This window comes from Brachycentrus maculatus, unplaced genomic scaffold (assembly GCF_059751285.1).
Source record: "Brachycentrus maculatus isolate JH-2025_06_01 unplaced genomic scaffold, ASM5975128v1 h1tg000420l, whole genome shotgun sequence".
NCBI classification, from domain to species: domain Eukaryota; kingdom Metazoa; phylum Arthropoda; class Insecta; order Trichoptera; family Brachycentridae; genus Brachycentrus; species Brachycentrus maculatus.
The window spans coordinates 624,982-649,688 of record NW_028281168.1 but is presented as its reverse complement, the minus strand read 5'-3'; the positions used below and the strand labels follow the sequence as shown (position 1 = coordinate 649,688).

The 24,707-nt window shown below is 34.4% G+C and overlaps 1 protein-coding gene across 30 annotated transcripts in view; it reads right to left on the bottom strand.

The window, feature by feature from the left end:
* The window catches only part of tou (bromodomain adjacent to zinc finger domain 2B toutatis), a 107,079-nt gene extending 83,120 nt beyond the window's left edge, over positions 1-23,959 (bottom strand). For 28 of the 30 annotated variants that reach the window (XM_088271099.1, XM_088271092.1, XM_088271097.1 and 25 more), the window contains exons 1-2: positions 23,329-23,948; positions 3,891-3,991 (exon numbers count right to left, since the gene is read on the bottom strand). The gene's annotated coding sequence lies outside the window, so the exon portion shown is untranslated. Of the gene's footprint in view, positions 1-3,890; positions 3,992-23,328 lie in introns of all 30 variants that reach the window. The other 2 variants (XM_088271105.1, XM_088271116.1) reach the window with 2 other exon arrangements.
* Between the last annotated feature and the right edge of the window lie 748 nt (positions 23,960-24,707).

The window sequence follows — 24,707 nt, the reverse complement described above, 5'->3', positions numbered from 1 at the left end:
TGATCACTTTACACACGTAAAAAATAAATGTATGTGATTATAATCACACACATTTATTTATCTCACATACTGATATAAGAGTTTCTGCTCAATAAAAAGCTTATTTTCATCTCACCAATAGATGTCTCTAGTGAAGTTCTAGTGATTCAAGAACAATGTTTCTGAATTGGTTCATATACATATATATATATATATATATATATATATATATATATATATATATATATATATATATATATATATATATATATATATATATATATATAGAACTTCCAAGAATTTGAGTAGTGTGGTTGTCAATAATGGGTAGAATTGGTGAATGTTAAAGTGAAACGTGTGTAAAGTGATCACTTAAACCAGCCTATGACGGTCGTCAGCCCCGTAAATGCCCAGAATTATTCATATTCTTCTTCATCTTTGATGAGATGTCAAAAAATTATACATTTTTGTATTTTTTTTTTTTGGTAAAGCACCCCAAATTGAGTGATACACACATACACATGTATACACACAACAGCTAGAGCCAATCACAGTGTACACGCATGCCTCCTAGGAAAACATATACAGAGAAACCGACAAGGTGAACTTAATATGCGCAGGAAATATGCAATGTGCCAATTGTGCAGTCTGTGCATTGTCGATTCTTGGAATTATCTAACAAAATTGAAAACATTCCAGACGCAATTGAGTTCCCGACAATTATTCTTGGAAAATAGGGGCGTTGATTTGAGGATTCTCGGTATTTCTGCAAATACCAGTTGAATGGGTAGACTGAGCGAGTGAGCGCTATAGGCCCAGTGCTCCTCCGCACATTGTAGCAGTAATGGGCGATCAAATTAAATACAGTGAAACCTCTATCTATTGTTTTTAAAGGGACCTATTAAAATAAACTATGAATGCGGGAAAACAATGAATGCGGGATTAAGAGGTGAATACGCAAATAGATACGACCGAGTAAAGATACCGTCCTCCCAATCTGCATAACCATTCGTAGCCTAAAATTCTAAGAAGAATACATGTTTCAGATGCAAATGTATTTATTTAAAAATAAATACAAACCTGAATAGAATTTAAAAAAATCATTTTGTTTTTAACTGTTTATTTTCGTAGGTCAATAGTATATTTTCGGTTTTGCAAATTGTATTTTTTCAGTATCGGTTATTGAATGTGTTTTGTAGAAAGTTTTCTTTCAAAGAGTGTGCACGCTTCTGGAAATGCAGGTACAGGCAGCGGCTCCTTTTCATCAATATCGACCTCTCCTGCTGCCGGTTACACAAGCTTTCTATAGTTTCTATCCCATACGTTGCCGTTGAATGTAAGAAAATAGGAAATAATGTAAAAAAACAGACAAAATGTAGCTTAATTCGAACGATAAATGCCTTTTTAAAGGGACCTATTAAAATAAACTATGAATCCGGGAAAACATTGTATGCATTGTATTTAAGAGGTCAATACGCAAATAGATACGACCGAGTAAAGATACCGTCCTCCCGATCTGCATAACCATTCCTAGCCTAAAATTCTAAGAAGAATACATGTTTCAGATGCAAATGTATTTATTTAAAAAAAATACAAATCTGAATAGAATTTAAAAAAATACTTTATTTTCGTAAGTCAATAGTATATTTTCGGTTTTGCAAATAGTATTTTTTTCAGCATCGGTTGTTGAATGTGCGTTGTAGAAAGTTTTCTTTCAAAGAGTGTGCACGCTTCTGGAAATGCAGGTACAGGCAGCGGCTCCTTTTCATCTATATCGACCTCTCCTGCTATCGGTTACACGATCTTTCGTTAGTTTCTATCCCATACGTTGCCGTTGAATGTAACAAAATTGGAAATAATGTAAAAAAAACAGACAAAATGTATCAAATATGCAGCTTAATTCGAACGATAAATGCGGTAAATGGTGATAGAGAAATGATCGATGCGGTTTTGTTTAGTATGAAATTAAGTCAGGATAGAAGGAATAAGCGACACATCCGGGAAAACGATTATTCGAGGAACGATAGATAGAGGTTTCACTGTAATTACCAATTCATAATAAGTCTATTAAATATAGAAAAATCGATGAAAAATCTTTATTTAAATAACTCCCAAGCGTAGCTGAACCCAGAATTTGTGAACAAAGATTCGGACTTACTCAAAATACTGCAAATTATTTTGACATATCGACATCTCAACATAGATGAAGAAGAGTGTTATCTGGTACTTCAGGGCTTACGACCTTACGAAAATGTTGTATTTAAAAAAGTAAAATTACACCATTTTAAGTGCTTCCAAATACTTCACACATCTGGAATATCTGTGTGTGTGTTGAGATGGTGTAGGATGTGAAGAGAATGAGTGAAGAAAGAATAGTAAAACAAATTCATGAGGGGAAAGTGGTTGAACTTTAGTAATAGTAATATTAAATAAATATAACAGTGATTTTTTCACTGTAATATTTATTCAATATTACTCTGGACTGGTACCTGAAGCAAAGATCACCTTTCCTTCATGGGTTAGCGATCAAGATAAGACTGCGTTTATATGATGCAGTGCCCTATGCACCCTTGGGTGCGGGTGAGGGTTTGAAGAATAGTTTAAAAGTACTGTAGAACGAGGCTACTTGAACATTGATGTGTCACTTGAGCCCAGTACAAAAAAATATTTAGATTGTGGTATTGATGGAAGTATGGTGACAATAAGTGTCAACCGTCAGGGAAACAATGAATCATGTCGATACGTTCATTATTGTAGACCAAATACAGATTTAATTATTTTTTTGTACTTGGCTCAAGTAACACATCAAAGTTCAAGTGGCCCCGTTCTACGGTACCTAGAATTGTATAGCTATATAAGGAGCGTGTTTAATCTTCACAATCGTTTGAAAATGCCATAACTAGGTGAAGCAATTGTCACAAAATTAATTTTTTATGTGTTTTGTTGATAAAATACAACTTAGTAGACTCAAAAAATCTGTGTTTGATTAAACAATTAATATTATTCTTAATATTTTTAATATTTAAAGCACTTACTTTGTGGTTCGTCATTTTTACTTATTTATCTTTTTGCAAAACTGCTTGTAATATTAGTATATAACCACTCACCGAGATTTTTATGTCTACCGGTTTGGAGACGTACCCGTCTCTTCGTCGGGACAATCACTACCACAGCATGCAAACAATACTACCCTTCACCACCATAGCACTATTTACACACATAAAACTACACAAAATGTTTAACACATGCGATTTTTGGTCGACCCGAAGACCAACATGTAATAAGGGTTGCAGCACAAACATGCATATCGCTCACTCCTTTCAAGAACGTCATAAATCAAAAATTGTCAATTTCCAGTTGTGCATGTTTTCAGAATGCCCAGAAAATGTTCTATATCCCAGCAAAAGCGGCATGTTTTTAACTTAATATTTACCCGCTACAGGGCAGAAAGTGTTATTTTTGCATTTTGAAGAAAAGGTATTGTTTAAGTATTTTTTGAAATATACTAAATATTTTTCAAATGGAGAAAAAACCTTCAGGTTTTACCCAAAAAGATCTGTTACACAGTAAAAAGTTTAATAAGTGGCTTGATATTCATTTTTAATACATTGTATTATATTGCTAAACTTTAAAAACGTTCTACTGAAATATCAAGTTTTTTGATTTATGACGTTCTTGAAAGGAGTGGGCGATATGTGTAGTTACATGGGTACCATGCTGTGGTAGTAATTGTCCTGACGAAGAGACGTGTGCGTCTTGAAACCGGTAGACATAAAAATCTCGGTGAGTGGTTATTTACTAATATCACTAACACTTTTGTAAAAAAAAATAAGTAGCAAATAATACATAAATTAAAATGGAGTTCTACAAACGACAAATCAATAAATAATAGACTAACGGTCGGCACTTACAGTGATGATGAAGGGTTAACTCCAGCCGGAGCCATGCCAGCCGCCTGGCGCTGCAGCATGGCTCCTGTCAGCCTCGCTGCTCCATCATCTCGCCTCACGACCTGGAACGATAATACCATCCGTGTCACTTGCCGTTTGACAATGCTATAAAATTTCATATCTCAGTCATATTCTGCGGGGAGAGAAGTACAGTTTACTGATGGGGGAAATTTAGGGGCAGCGTGGTTCTGGCAGAAGGCAAACATGAACATATCGCTCACTCCTTTCAAGAGCGTCATAAATTAAAAATCGTCAATCTTCAGTTGTGCGTGTTTTCGGAATGCCCAGAAAATGTATTATATCCCAGCAAGAGAGGCATATTTTTAACTTAATATTTACATGCAATAGGGCAGAAAGTGTTGTTTTTGCATTTTGAAGAAAAGGTTTTGTTAAATATTTTTTTAAATATACTAAATATTTTTCAAATGGAGAAAATACCTTCAGGCTTTACCTAAAAAGATGTGTTGCACAGTAAAACTTTAGTAAGTGGCTTGATATTTATTTTTAATACATTGTGTTCCGTTTTTAAACTTTAAAAAAGTTCTCCTGAAAAATCAAGTATTTTGATTTATGATGTTCTTGAAAGGAGTGAGCGATATTACTAGAAATAACGATAAAATATGACTGCCATTTATGAAAAAAAAATTGTAGCAAAATTGAGTCGCAAAATTGAGTCGCGAAATTGTTTAATGTATATGGTTTTCCAATAAGAGGTTTCATTTTGAATAGCCCGCTATCTGGGCAGCTGCCACTTTTGAAGCTGTCATCTTTTGACATTTGACAAGTAAAAACTACGCGATTAATAAAAATGCAACGATACACGCTTCAACAACGCATTGAAATTGTCAAAATTCACTACAGAAATGGTGAAAAATTTGCAATCACAGTTCGCGAAACTAAAGCACTTTTCGGTCGCCGTGAAGCGCCGTCGTTAAGGCCCATTTTCACCTGGGAGGCTACGTGAATAAGCAGAATTGCCGCATTTGGAGAACGGAAAATCCAAAAATGCTTGTTGAAAAGCCTCTCCATCCTCAACGTGTCACTGTTTGGTGCGGTTTTTGCGCTGGCGGTGTGATTGAACCTTACTTATTCGAAAATGAGGCTGGTGCAACTGTTGCGGTGAATGGATTGCGCTATCGAGCTATGGTTAATGATTTTTTATGGCCGGAATTGGAAGATATTGATGTGATTTTGGAAGATTGACGATGTTTATTTTCAACAAGACGGCGCCAAGTGCCACACAAGCAACGAAACAATCGCAATTTTTCAACAAAAATTTCCTGGCCGTGTTATTTCTCGAAGAGGTGATCACAGTTGGCCCCCGAGATCTTGTGATTTAACACCTTGAGACTTTTTTCTTTGGGGCCACGTGAAAGATAAGGTCTATGCCAATGCTGCACAATCGATTGAAGACCTTAAAGATGGAATTCGTGAAGTTATCGAGGACATACAGCCGCAAATGTGCAAAATGGTCATGGAAAATTTCATGAAAAGGATATCAGCTGTCCAAATTTAAAACACAGTAAGGGATTTTTTTGTAGTACATTTTTTTTGCATTTTTGGACTAAGTAGAGTCTACTTAGTCCATAAATGCAAAAAAAAAACGTACTACAAAAAATGTCCCTTACTGTGTTTTAAATTTGGACAGCCGATGCAGTGCAGCAGTGCTGCAGCTGTAGCCGTGGCGGCCATTTGGCTGATATCGTTTTCCATCGTTAATCGCATACTTTTCTCTTGGCAAAGAAATAAGTATTCATTGGTAGATTTATATTATCCACTGACACTTCGTGATGGAATTGCATTTTTAATATATTATTAGATTAAAACCAATATTTTTAGCTTTTCCACTTTTTTATTTGACCAGCGACCGGGTTTCGTCGTTACCGACATCATCAGACTGGGATCACATCACCAGTCTGATGATGTCGGTAACGACGAAACCCGGTCGCTGGTCAAATAAAAAAGTGGAAAAGCTAAAAATATTGGTTTTAATCTAATAATAAATTAAGTATTCATTGATTTATCTTGAAATATACTAGTTTTTTTCAAATATCAAAATGAAACCTCTAAACATCAAAATGAATAAACCTTCAAATATCAAAATGAATAACTATATATATATATATATATATATATTTATAAATTCCCTCTCCACGCACAAGAGCTCAGTCTCTTTTTTGGAGAGAAACTAACTAACTAACTAACTAACTAACCATCACGCCGCTTCCCCGCAGGGGTAGGCAGAGAGAATAGAGCGCCACACCACTCTGTCCTTGCAAACATTCTTCGCCTCTTTCACGTTCACGTTCTCCTCATACATACCCGCCGATTGTTACGACTCCTAAACTTTTGGAGAGGACTGTGTTTATTATTTTAAGTTTGTTAGAAATGTTTAGAAAATAAATTAAATTTGTAAAAAACATTGTAACCATATTAAATAGAAAATTTATATATTTAAACAGAAACATCCTCATTAGTGCAAAAAGTGGTCTAACACACCTTTTTACAAGAATGAACTGCAATAATAATAATAAAATCAATATTTATACGCAATTACACATCGTGAGGCAAACAAAATCGTACGCTTCCATGACTCATCCACTCCTACCACACGACCCGCGACACTGCCAAGCAAAGTAGCGGACACTAGCCAAAAGGGACAATCTATCACTTGGGAATGCGAAAACACATCACTCAAACGATTGTCCCCTTTTTACTCGGAGCCTAGGAGGAAAGACTAGCGAGCTTGCAGACAGGTCTGAGAAGATTTTGTCATATTTCAAAAAACTTTATTTTTCAGGAGATAGTTTTTAAAATTTATAAATAAAATAAAACGTATTAAAAATAAATATCAAGCCACATATTGAACTTTTTACTGTATAACAGATATTTTTAGGTAAAACCTGAATGTTTTTTATCCATTTGAAAAATATTTAGTGTATTTAAAAAAGAATTAAACAATACCTTTTCTTCAAAATGCAAAAACAACACTTTCTGCCCTGCAGCGGGTAAATATTAAGTTAAAAATATGCCGCTTTTGCTGGGATATAGTACATTTTCTGGGCATATATATTGAAAACATATTTTTACTTGCTCGATTGATCTCGATACGGTGTTTAAAAATGATGCGGAATGCATTGAAACACGTGTCACAATAATAGTTTTATCATGAAATAGTGGTATTTACCAAGTTTTTAAAATACATATATATTTTTTTTAATCACCTAACGTCCAAGTGACTCTGAAATCTAGCTACGGCTTATGCAACACCGCTTATCATGTCCCTACTCAGGCTTCAACTTTATAAGTTTCATAGCCTATGCCTACTTGTGAGTGGATTTACTCTTTATGTTTAAAGTTACTATAATTTCATGTAATTCATGAGTGAAAATTCTACACACACACACACACTATTCAAATTCTTGGAAGTTCTATATAAATGAACCAATTTTGAAACATTGTTCTTGAATCACTAGAACTTCACTAGAGACATCTATTGGTGAGTTGAAAAGAAACTATTTTATTATGACGAGATGTCAAAAAATAATATGAAAGACAACTCCTATAATTGGAGATAATCCAGATTTGTGAACAAGTATTTGGACACACTAAAAATGTTGCAAGTGAAATTTAAATATAAAATGAATAGATATTACCACAAAGTGACTGCCGAACTAATTCATGAAATTACCAAATAGAATCACACACTATCCAAAGTATTTCTATAATTATTTTTAATTAAAAGTTTGATTTAAAAAAAAAATATATATATATGTAGTTATCGTCGACCGGATGAATGAATGTAAAAGACAGGGACGAAGATAGATATAATTAGCGGCGTCTCTCTCGCGCGCAGCCCACGTGCGCGATATCCAAGATGGCGGCCGCTCAACAGCTGACGCCTGACAGCTGGGCGCTAAAATCGATTTAAATCGTAAAATTGTATTGAAAACGCAGTATCTCTGGAAATTATGAACACAAGTTTTTTGAACATGTTATTTTGTATTTTTTTCAATCGATAATAAATTCAATGTAACATATAAGAATGTCGATGATTCAATATTTTTTTATCAATTCTGTCAAAACAAAACGATTCAGTGTTGGCAACTGACCAAGAAAAAAAATACCGATAAATCTTTTTGTTTTTTAAACGTGTGTGTTATTCATTCTGTATATTGAAATCATTGTTAACTTTGTGGTATGGTAATATAACACTCTCCTAATCGTTTTTCTTATTTACATAAAAAGTATCCATTTATTTAAAGAACAATGGATAAATATCGCGATGTGTGATTATTGGCTAATAAATTAATATGAAAAATCACAAAACTAAGGGAGATATTAGGGTTTAAACTTTAGATATTTGAATAAAACGAAAAACGTGCGTTCGCATACGTCATCAAATTTCCGTCATCGATCGTTTTATGACGTCATATGGTTTATTGCCTATGGTTTTTAGAGCTGTAATAGTAGTAGTGTGGATTGTTTGTTTACCACTACACTACTATTTGTGTTATACAAATATGTAGGGAGGGGGGGTGTGGGAGGGAGGACTTAAGACATCATTAAATAGAGCCGCTAATAATTTATCAATATTACCAATGTTAAATAAGTCCATCGTTTCTGTGACGTCATTCATTACCAACTTACGAAAACAGCGTATTTACGAAAGCGAATTTTCCAAAAGAAAATGATGAATGAAAATATTGATTATATCGGTTGTTATAAACACAAAACGAGTCTCATACAATGATTTATAGGTTGATTATGTTAAATTAGATATTCCACCCGTCTGACAATGATCCATTCTTAATGGTTATGGGCAGCAAGTTAAATTTAAAGCATTGTTTACTTTGTGGTACGGTAATATATAACACTCTCCTTATCATTCTCCGTTTGCATTGTGCAGTAGAGTAGTACCACTCCAGTTAGAAAGCGACCGTCTCCCGGTGGAAGCGACGACCTATGGGTGCAGAGATCGAGCAGAAATCGAAGCCGAAGGTTTAGGTTCGATAATGTAACAAACACAATATCGTATTGCGACAGGCCACGATACATATAGTATGTAGTACAATACGTAATAGCTCGATCACTCCTTTCAAGAACGTCATAAATCAAAAAGCTTGATTTTTCAGGAGAACGTTTTTAAAGTTTAAAAATATTATACAATGTATTAAAACTAAATATCAATCCACTTATTGAACTTTTTACTGTGCAACAGATCTTTTTAGGTAAATCCTGGATGTTTTTTCTCCATTTAAAAAATATTTTGTATATTTTTAAAAAATAATTAAACAATACATTTTCTTCAAAATGCAAAAACAACACTTTCTGCCCTGTAGCGGATAAATATTAATTTTTAATCAATGTTTTGCTTAGTAAATACCACTATTTCCTAAAATCTACTGTGACACGTGTTTCGATGCATTCCGCATTCCGCATCATACGGAAAAATGATGCGGAATGTATCGAAACACGTGTCACAGTAGATTTTGAGAAATAGTGGTATTTACTAAGTAAAACATTAATTAAAAATGGATAGATTTTACCAAAAAGTGACTGCAGAATCAATTCATGAAATTAGATAAATATCAAGTTAAAAATATGCCTCTTTTTCTGGGATAAAGTACAATTTCTGGGCATTTCGAAAACATGCACAACTGAAAATTGACGATTTTTGACTTATGACGTTCTTGAAAGGAGTGTGCGATATAGTATGTAGTACAATACGTAATAACTGTGCGAGCAGCGTACACTGCACATAGAACGCATCCGCCGACTTTCACCCGGACTGGTAAATAATGTATTTGTAATAAATAATACCGTTAATTGTATAACTGAACGTACAAAGTAAAGACTATGATAATGCAAACATGTCGCTTGTAATTTCTCAAGTGTATACGTTAGGTTTTTGATAATTTCCTAGACATATTAATAGATTTATATTATCCACTGACACTTGGTGATGGAATTGCATTTTTAATATATTATTAGATTAAAACCAATATTTATAGCTTTTCCACTTTATTTTTATTTGACCAGCGACCGGGTTTCGTCGTTACCGACATCATCAGACTGGGGCCCCAGTCTGATGATGTCGGTAACGGCGAAACCCGGTCGCTGGTCAAATAAAAATAAAGTGGAAAAGCTAAAAATATTGGTTTTAATCTAATAATATACTAGACATATTAAATTAGACAGAGGTAAATTACCCCAAATGGGGTGTAAAAAATGTTTTTTTGGGGTAAAAAAAGGAAATTTTTCTAGATAACTATTTTATAAACGTATTAGTATTTCAAATTAAAATTACGTTAAAATGTAGAATGCGTGCAAGGAAGGTGATTTATTTAATGTTAGCAAATCCAAAATCATGTTTTTTGAAAGAGATGAATGTAGATCTGAGTGTGAGAGGCGATCAGCCCTCCCCTTCCGGTACCAGTCCAGGGTAATATTTAATAAATACAAGAGTGAAAAAATCACTTATTTTTATTAGACACCCCTCTGGGAATCGAACGCGGGACCTCCAGAACGGTAGCCGTGCGGAGGCGGACAAACACTACAAAATATACTGTGGCTAAATTTAAACCACCCTGTGATATTTCTAAACAATAAAAATTAGATGCCTGTTTTATGCGGCATCCCTCGTGCAATTTTAGAGGGTTGGGGTCGCTTTTGTTTATTTTTTTAAATCCATCTACCCGTCAAGCTTATGGGGTTCGCTCGTGTCGCTGCATGGGTTATTCGCATGTTCGTTCTATGAGCCTGGAAAGCGATTTACATTACGGTACCTTTTCCTTGAATCAAATAAGTATCTTAAGTGATTTTTTCACTCTAATATTTATTCAATATTACCCTGGACTGGTATTATTAAGGCTGATCACCTTTCCTTCATGTGTTAATGATCAAGATAACACTGCGTTTATATGATGCAGTGCCCTATGCACCATTGGGGTGCGGATAAGGGTTTTAATGAATTCCTTGACATTATTTCGACGTGCCCTACGTAAAGTGCTCTAACTACATTTTTGACAATTTTGAGATATTTGGTGTGTGTTATCAACTGACCGTTATCTACAAATATAAAGAAACAAAAAAATAACATATATATATATATATATATATATATATATATATATATATATATATATATATATATATATATATATATATATATATATATATATATATATATATATATATATATATATATATATATATATATATATATATATATATATATATATAAATATATATATATATACATATAAAATAAATTACGCCTAGTTTTCAGGCGTATAAGACGCTGTTTCCTTTTACAAAAAACCTGTATATACCCCTAAATATATTTTTTTAATCATGAAAACATCTGTCAGTTTTCAAAACTAGTCGTATATATATAATAAACTAAGTGGTATATTCAAGTGTTAAATTAAAAAAAAAAAAAAATTCCTTGATGTTAAATTATAATGCAAGTGAAGCGTGGAGTCGGAAAGCAATCTCTCAGTGCGGTAAAATCATGTACACTCTGTTCACAGATATTTTACCTCTATTTTTTTTATAATTAAATTAATTAAAGTATAAATAATTTTAAAAAATCAAGCTAAAATATCTGTAAACGGTGTATGGTAGATGTTCCGATGGTGATGTATGTAAAGGATGCAAGGCTGAGATAAGCATTATCTATCAAATCAAGAAAGGTGTGTTGAGACGGTTTGGGCATGTGGAACGAATGAGTGATGCATGATTGTGGAAGGGGCGAAGATAGTTTGCAAATACAGAGTGATGTGGCGTTCTTTTCTCTCTGTCTACCCTTGCGGATAAGTGGCGTGACGGTTAGTTAGTTATAAAAATAAGACTTGACACTAGCAGAAAAGTTCTTTCACTGGGTGACTACAAAATACATAAAAAAAACATCAACAAAAAATATTTTTTACAATTTTTAACTCATAATAATTTTAAAATAACTCATTGATTTCATCTGATTTAATTTTAACTCGCTGACGTGTAAAATCCCAACGCAGAGTCACTGGAAAGATGATAAAAAATGGACAATCTCCACATTTTAATGGCAAAAAAATAATTTCAAAATATCGTCATACAAACGTTCCTATTCTTGTATAAATGCGTGAAGAAATAAGAGAGAGACACAAAAAAACACAATTACATACATTTTAATTAAAAGAAATAATAAAAAAAAACAATTAATGACGTCATCGAGAATGCGTCATCAGTCGATTCGACCGCAAGAAGCCTGCGACCCCTCTTGACCAAATTCGTACCAGAAACAGATCTGACGCACGTGGAAACGTTTCGCTCACTCCTTTCATCAACGTCATATGTATAAAAAATCGTCAATTTTCAGTTGTGCATGCTTTCAGAATGCACAGAAAATGAACAATATCCCAGCAAAAGCGGCATATTTTAAACTCAATATTTACCCGCTACAGGGCAGAAAGTGTTGTTTTTGTATTTTGAAGAAAAGGTATTGTTCAATTATTTTTTTAAATATACTAAATATTTTTCAAATGGAGAAAAAACGTTCAGGTTAGAGATCTGTTGCATAGTAAAATGTTCAATAAGTGGCTTGATATTTATTTTTAATACATTGTATTATATTCTTAAACTTTAAAAACGATCTCCAGAAAAATGAAGTTTTTTGATATATCGCTCACTCCTTTCAAGAACGTCATAATTCAAAAAACTTGATTATTAAGGAGAACGTTTTTAAAGTTTAAAAATATAATACAATGTATTAAAAATAAATATCAAGCCACTTATTGAACTTTTTACTGTGCAACAGATCTTTTTAGGTAAGACTTGAAGGCTTTTTCTCCATTTGAAAAATATTTAGTATATTTAAAAAAAATATTAAACAATACCTTTTCTTCAAAATGCAAAAACCGCACTTTCTGCCCTGTAGCGGGTAAATATTGAGTTAAAAATATGCCGCTTTTGCTGGGATATAGTACATTTTCTGGGCATTCTGAAAACATGCACAACTGAAAATTGACGATTTTTGATTTATGACGTTCTTGAAAGGAGTGAGCGATATGACGTTCTTGAAAGGGGTGAGCGATATGTCATTATTGTGCTATCCACTAATGGCACTGTATCTACAAATATAGTTTGGTTATCTAGAGTTAATTGTGAGATATTCTAACTGACTTCAAATTAAAAATGGTCTTAAACTATAATTCATGTGTACTAGAATAACGAACAGATTTGGCTCTAAAGGATTTTTTTATATTTGACGTTGTTGAAAGGAGTGAGCGACATGTCAAGCCCTCAGCGCGGCCGGACGCGTTGTGATTTGAACGCCCGACATCTGGACCTTAACTTTTGAGATCTCATTTTAATGTCATGAAAATATTAACCATAATTATGCATTTGCAAATAGTCTAATGATAATAAAAGTTTATTTCCGCACGACTAAGCAATGGGTGCAATACTTAGTCAGCCATATTTTCGTATGCAAAACATAATATCGTTACTAAAATAATACACTTAAAAATATAAACAAAAAAAAGGTATATCGAATGAGGAAAAAAGGCAGAAATATAGACATATAAAAAATGTGAAAAAATTATATAAAACATAACGTAATGAAATGGAGAAATGATGCAAGTTTGTCAGCCCGAATGTGAATTGTTTCCATTAACTGGGTTACAAATTTGGTTTGAAAGATTGATAAAGACATAGAAAGGAGAGTGAATGCTGGGAACAGAGTGAATGGTGCACTAAAATCAGTTTTAGCAAATAAAAATCTATCAGCGGAAGCTAAACTGGCAGTACACAATGGAGTTCTGGTTCCAACCCTTATGTATGGAAGCGAAGCATGGAGTTGGCAAAAGAAGGATGAAAGCAGACTGAATGCAGTCGAAATGCGATCCCTCAGACGAATGTGTGGCAAAACGATGTTTGATAGATGTTCGAATGATGAAATAAGGAAAGAATGTAAGCCTGAGATAAGCATTATCGATAAAATTAAGAAAGGTGTGTTGAGATGGTTTGGACATGTGGAGCGTATGAGTGAAGAAAGAACGGTTAAACAAATTTATGAGGCGAATGTAGTTGGAAAAAGAAGCAGAGGACGACCGAGGAAAACTTGGCACAATCAGGTATGTCAAATACTTGAAAGCGGCCGGGTCAGGAGTCGTAATAATCGTCGGGTATGTATGAGGAGATGCATGAATGTAGAAGAGGTAAAGAATGTTTGCAAAGACAGAGTGGTGTGGTGTGGCGTTCGATTCTCTCTGCCTACCCCTGCGGGGAAGCGGCGTGATGGTTGGATAGTTAGTTAGTTAGTATAATTTATAACTACTACTACTATCAGTAGCCGTTTCCCCGTAGGGGTAGGCAGAGAGGATGGAACGCCACACTCTTCTGTCCCGACATACACTCCTCGCCTCCTTCGCATCCATACATCTAGTCATACATAACCCTCCGATTACGCACACTTCCTATATATGATCTATATATATCAACCAATTCGAAAACATTTTTCTTGAATCACTAGAACTTCACTAGAGACATCTATAGGCGAGATGAAAAGAAGCTTTTTATTGAGCAGAAACTCTTATAATCACATACATGAACTATATATATATATATAAATAGAACTTCCAAGAATTTGAGTAGTGTGGTTGTCAATAATGGGTAGAATTGGTGAATGTTACACGTGTGTAAACTGATCACTCAAACCAGCCTACGCCGGTCGTCAGCCCCGTAAATGCCCAGACTTCCATATTCTTCTTCATCGATGTGTGTTAAGATGTTAAAATATAAAGCAAGAAGTATTTGAAGTACAGTAACACTTATTTTCGTATTTTAATGTTTTTGAAATATTTTGCGAACACCTTATAACAGTTTGTAACTGAGAGAGTAATGCATAAGGGTGAAAAAAGCACCACATGGCGGTTATATGGGGGAGATGGGGGTGACAAATCTAATGAACACTATTCTAGCAGTTTTCATAACCATCACGCCACTTCCCGCAGGGGTAGGCAGAAAAAATAGAACGCCACACCAATATATCGTAGTCATACAGGAGAAAGTGACCAAGTGCAGTTTTTACAAAAACGTGATTATTGACTATTTGATATGTTACTAGCTTAATATTGCCCTGAAAAACATCCCAAAGGATTTTAAACTTGGAAGTATAATATATTGACTTGTTAAAAATTACTTACTGCGTTGATTTTTATTTTCTCGCCAAGCAAAAGTGACTTAAATGGCCCTCCTGCACATTTTACGTTTCGTCAGTTGGTCACTTTCTCCTGTACGACTACGATAGATTTGCAAACAATCTTCGCCTCTTCCACATTTATGCATCTCTTCATACATCAAACGCAGTGGTCAGGTTCTGGGTGTCAATGTATCCTTGAACTACTACTACTACTACCATCACGCCGTTTCCCCGCAGGGGTAGGCAGAGAGGATGGAACGCCACACTCTTCTGTCCTGACATACACTCCTCGCCTCCTTCACATCCATACATCTAGTCATACATGCCCTCCGATTACGCAGACTTTTGACACCGCCAGATTTTTTTTTCTGTATCCTTGAAACTATTGGAAAATGAAAAAGGAAGATTGTGGGCCATTTGACACGATACAATTTTTTAAAAAAATATATATTTTGTATATTTTAGTGTCGGGTTGTGGTCCCGTGGTTAGTGTCGCGGACTCTTGAGTCAGAGTTTCTCGGTTCGAACCCACTCTACCACAATTTGATACCAATTTATAATAATGAGCCGCTTAGGCTCACAGAATTAATATGAAATCGAAATATTTGTGTAAATAATAAAAACGCAAATATTTCTCTAAAAAAAATACATAAAAAAAGCATTGATAACATTGTGCTATGGTAATAAAACACTCTCCTTATCATCCATTGTTTACTTTGTGTAATACCACTTTTATAAACACTCATTCGTGACTACAGGTTTCGGAAAATCATTCCATCATCAGGTCATTAAAATAAAATTATTACGATTTGAAATTTGTATGAAAAAATATTAATACATATACAACATTAAGAGAGTGTCCAAATACTTGTTCACAAATCTGGATTATCTCTAATTAGACGAGTTATTTTTCAAATAGTTTTTTTGACATCTCAACGTAGATGAACCTTACGACCGCCATGGGCTGGTTTAAGTGATCACTTCACACACGTATAACATTCAACAATTCTACCCATGATTGACAACCACACTATTCAAATTTTGGAGCTTCTATATATCGTAGTAGTACAGAAGAAAGTGACAAACTAACAAAACGTAAAATGTTCAGGAGGGCCATTTAAGTCACTTTTGCTTGGCAAGAAAATAAACATTAATGCAGTTAGTCATTTTTAACAAGTCAATATATTATACTCATCATCATCATCAGCCTGTGTCCGTCCACTGTTGAACGTAGGCCTCCCGCATGAGTCTCCATCTTCTTCGATCCTCCGCCTTTCGCATCCAGGTCACTCCCGCTATTCTTCTTATATCGTCAGTCCATCTTGTAGGGGGTCGGCCGATGCTTCGTTTGCCAGTTCTTGGGCGCCATTCCAATACTTTTCTTCCCCATCGACCGTCGTCTCTTCGACAGATATGTCCTGCCCATTGCCACTTGAGTGTGCCTATTCGTTGGGTAGCATCCACTACTTGAGTTCTTCTGCGTATTTCCTCGTTTCGGATTCTATCTTTTAGCGACACTCCGAGCATGGATCTCTCCATAGCACGCTGGGTGACTTTTATTTTATGAGTAAGACTTGCTGTTAGGTTCCACGTCTCTGCGCCGTAAGTTAATACAGGGAGGATGCATTGGTTAAATGCCTTAGTTTTTAGACATTGCGGAATTTTCGCTTTAAAAATGTACTTTAGTTTTCCAAATGCTGCCCATCCCAGTTGTATGCGCCTGTCGATTTCTTTTGAGAAGTTATTTCGCCCAAGTTGTATTACTTGTCCCAGATAGGTATAGTCGTTTACAATATTATACTTCCAAGTTTAAAATCGTTTGGGATTTTTTCAGGGCAATATTAAGCTAGTAAGATATCAAATAGTCAATGATCACCTTTTTGTACAAAAATGCACTTGATCACTTACTTCTGTACGACTACGATATGTATATTGTTCAAATTCGAAACATATTGCTTGAATTGACTAGAATTTCACGAGGGACATCTATTTATGATGGGATGAAATATTTTTTTTTCCTAAGACGGTCGTAAGCCCCGTAAATGTCAGGACTTCCATAGTCTACTTCATCTATGTTGAGATGTCAACAAAAAAAAACAAGTTCTAGTGATTCAAGAATAATGTTTCAAAATTGGTTCATATATATATTTAGAACTTCCAAGAATTTGTGTAGTGTGGTCGTCAATAATGGGTAAAATTGGTGAATGTTACACGTGTGTGAAGTGATAACTTAAACAAGCCTATGACGGTCGTCAGTCCCGTAAAGGCCCAGACTTCCATATTCTTCTTCATCTTTTGATGAGATGTCAAAAAACAATACGAAAATAAATACTCAAAGCCATTTTCAAAATGGAAAAAGATCGCGCGGCTTTTGTCTGTGACTAATTTTCGTCCGGTCGAAATTTGAAAATAAAACATTTCAGGTAAGTACCTACCTAGTATCAGTACCTACCGGCGGTACCTACCCATCAGAGCGCGCTCCGCAAAAGGCGCCGCGCACGGCGCGACACAGCGGTGCGGGGACGCGCCCGCGGACGCGACACTTCCAAGACGCATTTGTTGCGCCGCGCGACCGGCTCCGGTCATTTAGTTTTTTGCCCGTCCGATGCATTTCATCCCGTTTCGGGTGCAACGAGCTGCCGAGGGCGCAAAGATGGCGGACGTATCGATCAATCCGCGACGTTATTACCGGACAGTTCTGAATATACGATTATTACCAATTCACCAAATACTTTGCGAATACAAACCTACATTGGATATTTGAGATTTAATTACTTTTTATTTTTTATTTTTAAATTCATGTACAGAAAATAAATAAGTAAATTGGCGGGCTTATTGCTAAAAAGCAATATCTTTCAACCAACCAAAAACAGACCAGTGATATTGGTCAGAACGTTTGATACCTTATATAGCTGTTTGCAATCAGAGGGTACATAGTACTTGTGAACATTTAAAAAAACATAAATTACAAATTGATGATAATAAGGAAGGCAAAGGAAAAAGACAGTTTAGGGAAGGAGGTAGAGGGAAAATCTAAGGGATGAGGTTTGATGGACAGTTAGGATACTAACGATAGATATTTATGAGATTACATACGACTATTTTTCTTATTTATTCAGTTTTTCGCAAAATGGGTACATAAAACGTATATTTTTTGTAAAGAAAAATATATATTTGTGTTTTTTTTATTATTAATTATTTACAAAAATACTTGATTTCATACTATTTCTGTGAGCCAAAGCGGCTCATTATTAAAACTTGGTATCAAATTGTCGTAGAGTGCGTTCGAAGCCAAAAACTCAAGAGTCCACGATACTAACCACAGGACCACAACTCGAATGGATGCAGTGTAAGCTTGATTGTTTTTTACATTAGGATAATCGATTTTACAGTTGAATAAATGGGCAAGTACTTATATATAACAGTGAGCTTCCGGTTAAAATAAAATTTGCGTAACGTGATTCGATATCCAATTGCTTATATATTTGTACGTTTCGCTCCACATTCTCCCCATAGTAGTAGAACGAGACAAAAGTTTTAAGAATAACCGACCCAAAGAAATGCGCTATTTTCTTAGAAAACGCTTTCATTTTTTCACAAATTGTGTCAAGAAATTATAGATGGCGAATCATATACACATTTCTATTGATTCATTGTCGAGATTTTAATTCGGATTCACTCTCGAAATGCTTAAAGTTAAATTTAGACATTTCAGCGTAGATAAAAAAGAATATGGTTTGTTTACAGGGCTTATGACATGTCATGGGCTGATTAAGTGATCACTTTACAGTGTAACATTAAAGCCGTGATAACCACCCTACTCAAATTTCTAGAAGTCATACATACTCGTATATCATCAATGGTTTTGGATTGAGAAATCTTTTATTTAGCAGAGGCCCTTATTTTATTTAGGGGTATGCATTATAAGCTGCATTAAAGAAATCATGCTTTCAGGCGTCTCCAAGTATGTAAAATAATCCAGGGTTCAGATATTGAAGATCCAAACTTATTTAAATAAAATTTTACTTGATTTCATTTTATTCATTTATGTTATGTCCTTATTTTTATTTTCTTCGTTATATGAACCTTAGAAGGATGATTACTTCACCTCGAGATGGCGTAAGGCCGACATATTTATGAAATTCGTTTAACGATTACGTTTAAAACAAAGAAAACTCCGGCAAACGTACCCCCTCAAACGTCGTCGTGTCACTTTTCGCATCGTATCATTTATATCCATCTAATAATATTTATCAACAATCTCAAAAAGATAGCTACGTAGTAATAAATGGCTCATCATACTACAATATTATCAAAACAATTGATAATTATTGTTGAAACGTATTCATGACGTAAGTATGCAAGTCATAACCTTAATTTTTGACATTGTTTTGGGCACACAGGGCGGAAATTTACTAGAGAATATTGTGATTTTAACTGGATGAGGGTAGGACAAAGGGGGAGAGGATATAGTAAAGTTACCCCCCCCCCCTATGACGCTGAGATAGGTACCGCATTATCGGAGGGGACGCTATAGGGATGTTAATGTTTTTAAATTGGATTTAAATTTTAAATGACTCATTACATTATTTTCTGCTAGTTAAAATGTAAAAATAAAACTTAAAACATTAACCCCTTATAAAATTCCCCAAGATAAAGGTGTACCCATGTCAACATTGTAGGGGGGTTTACTGTATATCTCTTTATTACTGTTGTCCATTACAGGGTAAAAAATTTAACAGGTTTTCTGGAATCGATCAATAATAATACAGGAGTATTTTTATTTTAATATTTTATATTTATTGGTATAAAAAACAAGACGCTGTAACAGAAAAATACAATTATTATTTTATTGATTGATTCGGCAATCACTTTGTGGTAAAATCTATTAATTTTTTTATTTTTGTTTTACTTATTAAATACCACTAGAATTCGTTTTTACTAAGTGAAACTTAAATAAAAATGGATTTATTATTATTTTTAAAAATCGCCATTACATCCTCATTACATACGTCAAACTGGGGAAATGAGATATAAAAACATATCGTATGATTTATGTCAACGATAAAATATAATTATTTATTTATTTTTATATCATTGTATTATTTAATGCGGAAAAGATTTGTGATAATGTAACAATATGTCAACTAATCGCTATGACCAAAGTACATACACTGAATTTAAATGCATTAGCAATTACAATAAACTTTAAATTTAAATTTCGCTTGGTAAATTCCACTATTTCTTAAAATCTATTGCGCCACGTGTTTCGATTAGCTTTCATCATTCAACGTCCCAACTCTAAAATATAGACTTGGCTTTACATACGGTGTCGCATCAACATAATATATATACGTCTGGTACAAACTTGCATCACTGCATACTAAGAATAAAAATAATATCGCATTTTGTGCACTGTAACCGTCCTACAGGGCTAGATAGATATACAATAAAAACACCCGAGTCACATGCACACAACAATCAAGTTAACACCGCGTCAATAGGATGCGGTGCCATATGCACCATAGGGTGCAGATAGAGGTCGACAGGCAACCATGACCGTCAAAACCGCAGGCACAATTGAAAATGTGAATAATAGACGATATGTCGCTCACTCCTTTCAAGAACGTCATAAATAAAAAATCGTCAGTTTTCAGTTGTGCATGGTTTCGGAATGCCCAGAAAATGTACTATATCCCAGCAAAAGCGGAATATTTTTAACTTAATATTTATATACTACATGGCAGAAAGTGTGGTCTTGGATTTTGAAGAAAAGGTATTGTTTAATGTTTTTTTAAATATACTAAATATTTTTCAAATGTAAAAAAACCTTCAGGTTTTACCTAAAAAGATCTGTTGCACAGTAAAAAGTTCAATAAGTGGCTCGATATTTATTTTTAATACATTTTATTATATTTTTAAACTTTAAAAACCTTCTGCTGAAAAATCAAGTTTTTTTATTTATGGCGTTCTTGAAAGGAGTGAGCGATGTGATAAAAATTTTGTATGGATCGTAAAGAATTTTTTAAGTAAAATTTTTTTTTCCCCAACACAGCAGAATGGCATGTAAACCTCTATTTTTTCAGTACGTTATATCTGTAAACATATTTATGTAGTATTTATTTATAGCTGACTATCTAAGACCTTTTCAGGGTCACCTGATTATGTAAGGTCACTAGGTCAACGATAGTCGACGAGATGAAAGGGTTCTAGACCTCTGTATTACCCGAGCGATATTACGTGGCGGTTATAAGATATACACACACATACCTTTATGTAATTAACGCAATTATTATTTCAATAATATGTAATCAACAAGCGAGATAACATGGTTTCATCGTTGGATGTTATAATACCGACAATGTGTTGGTTCCAACTTTTAACAAACACAAATAAATACTCCGGAAGATCATCTTCAAGATATATCAAAGTCTCACAAAGAAGCAATTTTATGGAGAGTGAACATGAATTAGCATAATGAACGTTACAATTAAATGCATAAATTCAAATTTGTTTAAATGGCTGCTCTCATCAAAAAATAGCCCTGAAATATCAAACAAACCACTTTTTAGAAAAATCTAATACTTCTATGATTATTTTATGATGGTCATTAATTATAATTGCCGCATATTATTTTAATTATCTTATCAAAATTACGCTTATTGTACAATAATGGTTTAATTAATTATTTTAATTTGTATAATCGATAATTCAAGCATTTAACTTTGCGATTTATCAACACTGAAAAAGTCTCCAAAACTCATAACTAGACAATACCTTTATGAAATGCAAAGTATTTGTGTATAATTCATAATTATACACAATTTATAAGTATAATGGTTGTTATAATTGTTCTAAAAGGCTCCGAATCAATCATTTTGTCTCAGTTAGAGGAGCAGATGGACAGACGCCCGGTAAAAAATATAAAGGTATGAAAATCAATGAAATGTGTACAGTATACACAGACACTCGCAGTTGTAGATATTTCTCCCGACGACTCACGACACTCGCGCAAATGAATCAAATCGGTTCGAACTGACGCGACGCCGTTGCGGGATTATTATGTACATACGGATGCTTCTAGAAACACTAAAATCATGCCAGAAAGACGGAACAATGACCGTACCGTGTATGCCCCCTTTTAATCAATTCTCACCGCGCGAAGGAATTCCGATTTAATTTGAATTAGAATAGTTACCAGTAAAACAAAATTATATTTGAAAAATAAGCGCCAAAGTACTTACCTCATTTTAATAAAATGATAAAACATATCTCATTTTTTTTGTAAACAAAAATACTTGAAACAAATTAGTATGCGTCATTTTACTACGAAAAAACTAGATAACGTGTTGTTTTAACAACTGTCCATTCATAATTATGTTATTTTTATACACATTCGTGGTAAAAAAATAATTTTTAAAGGCAATAATTGCACAAAATTATAACCATAAAGAAAATATTTATATATTTATTCAAAAAGTACTGAAACATCATTTCTCAAAAAAAGTATAACATAATCAATTTTATCAATATTTGATTACGCTGTTTTAATAAACGTAAATTAAGATTATGTGTAAAATGATTTGATGAGAAAACGGAACAATATGGGTACAATTATACTTTAAAGTTTGCGTTTTATGTTTGTTTTAACGGAAAGTCGATCGCGACATTTCTTTTGTACGATATCGGTTAGTAGGTGCTTCGTAAGACAAAGAAATATCTCTGATAAGCTATCGATTTCCTTGGCAAGCTAAATTTAGGTATTGCTACTCCGGACACGGCACAAAGGTATCCACCAAACAAAATGGACCGATGTGCATCATTTATGTGAGAACGAGTATGACCGGCGCCATATTTAATGACTATTCAAGAATAGTGATTGACAATCATTAATAGATTAAAATTATCGACAATCGAGTAATCCAATATAACATATTATGTTTACAATCCTCGCAATAATGAATTATACAAAAATTAAAATCATTTTGGGATGATTTTAATATTATTTTTACGAGTATCGGGAGAATTTGAAAAAGTATGAGGTCGCTTTGATTATCCTTTGGGATACCACGGTAGCAATGCATTATTTTTTACACAATTTTTGTTTTTCTCTGAAGTCATTGTTTACGCGGTTCAAGCATTATGTTATGGCGTGATTAATTTACGTATATAAGGTGAAAGTAACTCGGAAAACAATCTAAATGAGAAACTTACCGGTTATGTTTTGAAATAATCCTTGGTACGGATAGATGGATGAAAATCACTTGTAGAATGATGGAATCACGATACACAGATATTTGTTTGTTTTTTTCTGAATGTAGAATGCAATTTGATGTGTGGTTAATTGCAATAATTGCACAACACACCGAGAAAACAAAGCATTCAGGGGCTGTGGCCACTGGACACTCAAATCACTCAAATTTCACGGGGGCACTGACACTACGGCTATTATCTCGACAAATCACCCGGGGATTGCGATTTTTATCGCGATTTAGACGGATTTGGCTTCAAAATGGTGATACGGTCGAAAAGCAGACGCGACATGGCACCGGACCCGACTCGGCGGCGAGCATGCCCGACGTATCCGTATTATTTCACACACTAAAACTAAAAGAGACACATCGGAAAAAACAATAAATTATGTCAACAATTCGTTTGATTCGAGCACGTGATAGAAAGCCGACGCACGGTTATGAAATTTTGTATGTTTGTTTGTTCTTATTTGTCGCAGGCGGCAATGGCGGTTATTTGTCGCGATTACAGGGGAAATTGCCAAATTCTGGTGTCACTGGGAGTAAAGACAAGCGGTCGGAGGCTTGCTGCAAGATGGCTCCTATGTTCCTATGTGAGAGAGCGGGCTGCGGGTGCGAGCGGGACGGCGCGACGGGCGGCGCGCACGCGTGAGAGAGACGGAGCGGGGTGTCACTGCCCCCCGCCCCGCGCTCGGCCCCTGCCGCCCTCCGCCCGTATTACTACATAGCACCGATACATACCTAGCCTACACTCGTGCAATGAAACAAAACCCGTCTCACAATGAGTTATTTGGAGAAACATTAAGGTGTACTTAACAAATACCAATTATACATGTTCGTCAAATATTTTTTATTTATTTTTTCAAATACATTTTTTTCTGTAATCAAATATAAATTCTTCGCGATAGGCGCATGGTAAACGTTGGACTGGGAACAGTGTCGCGGGTTCGTTTCCCAGATTACAAAAAAGTTATTGAGATTTATCACAGATTTAAACAGAATTTTAAAATGATTGGGTTCTTTAAATAAGTAAAACGATAAAATGATATTTATTTACGTTTTATATATGTACTTTGAGGTTCTAGGTGCGACCCCCACGCTGTCGCAACTTGTTTTTTAAACGACTTGTATTTTAACATAACCTTTGTATGTCATACATTTTAATTTAGATTAATCCTTCAAAAATAAGTGTTGTCACTTAGGACACATTAAACTTTTCTAAATGTGAGTGATGTGGTTTTCAATAATGTCAATAGTGATCACTTGAATCATTGCATTGACAGGTGGTAAGCCCTTTATAGTGCTAACTTGGTATTTCCATACCCAGACTTTGGTATTCTC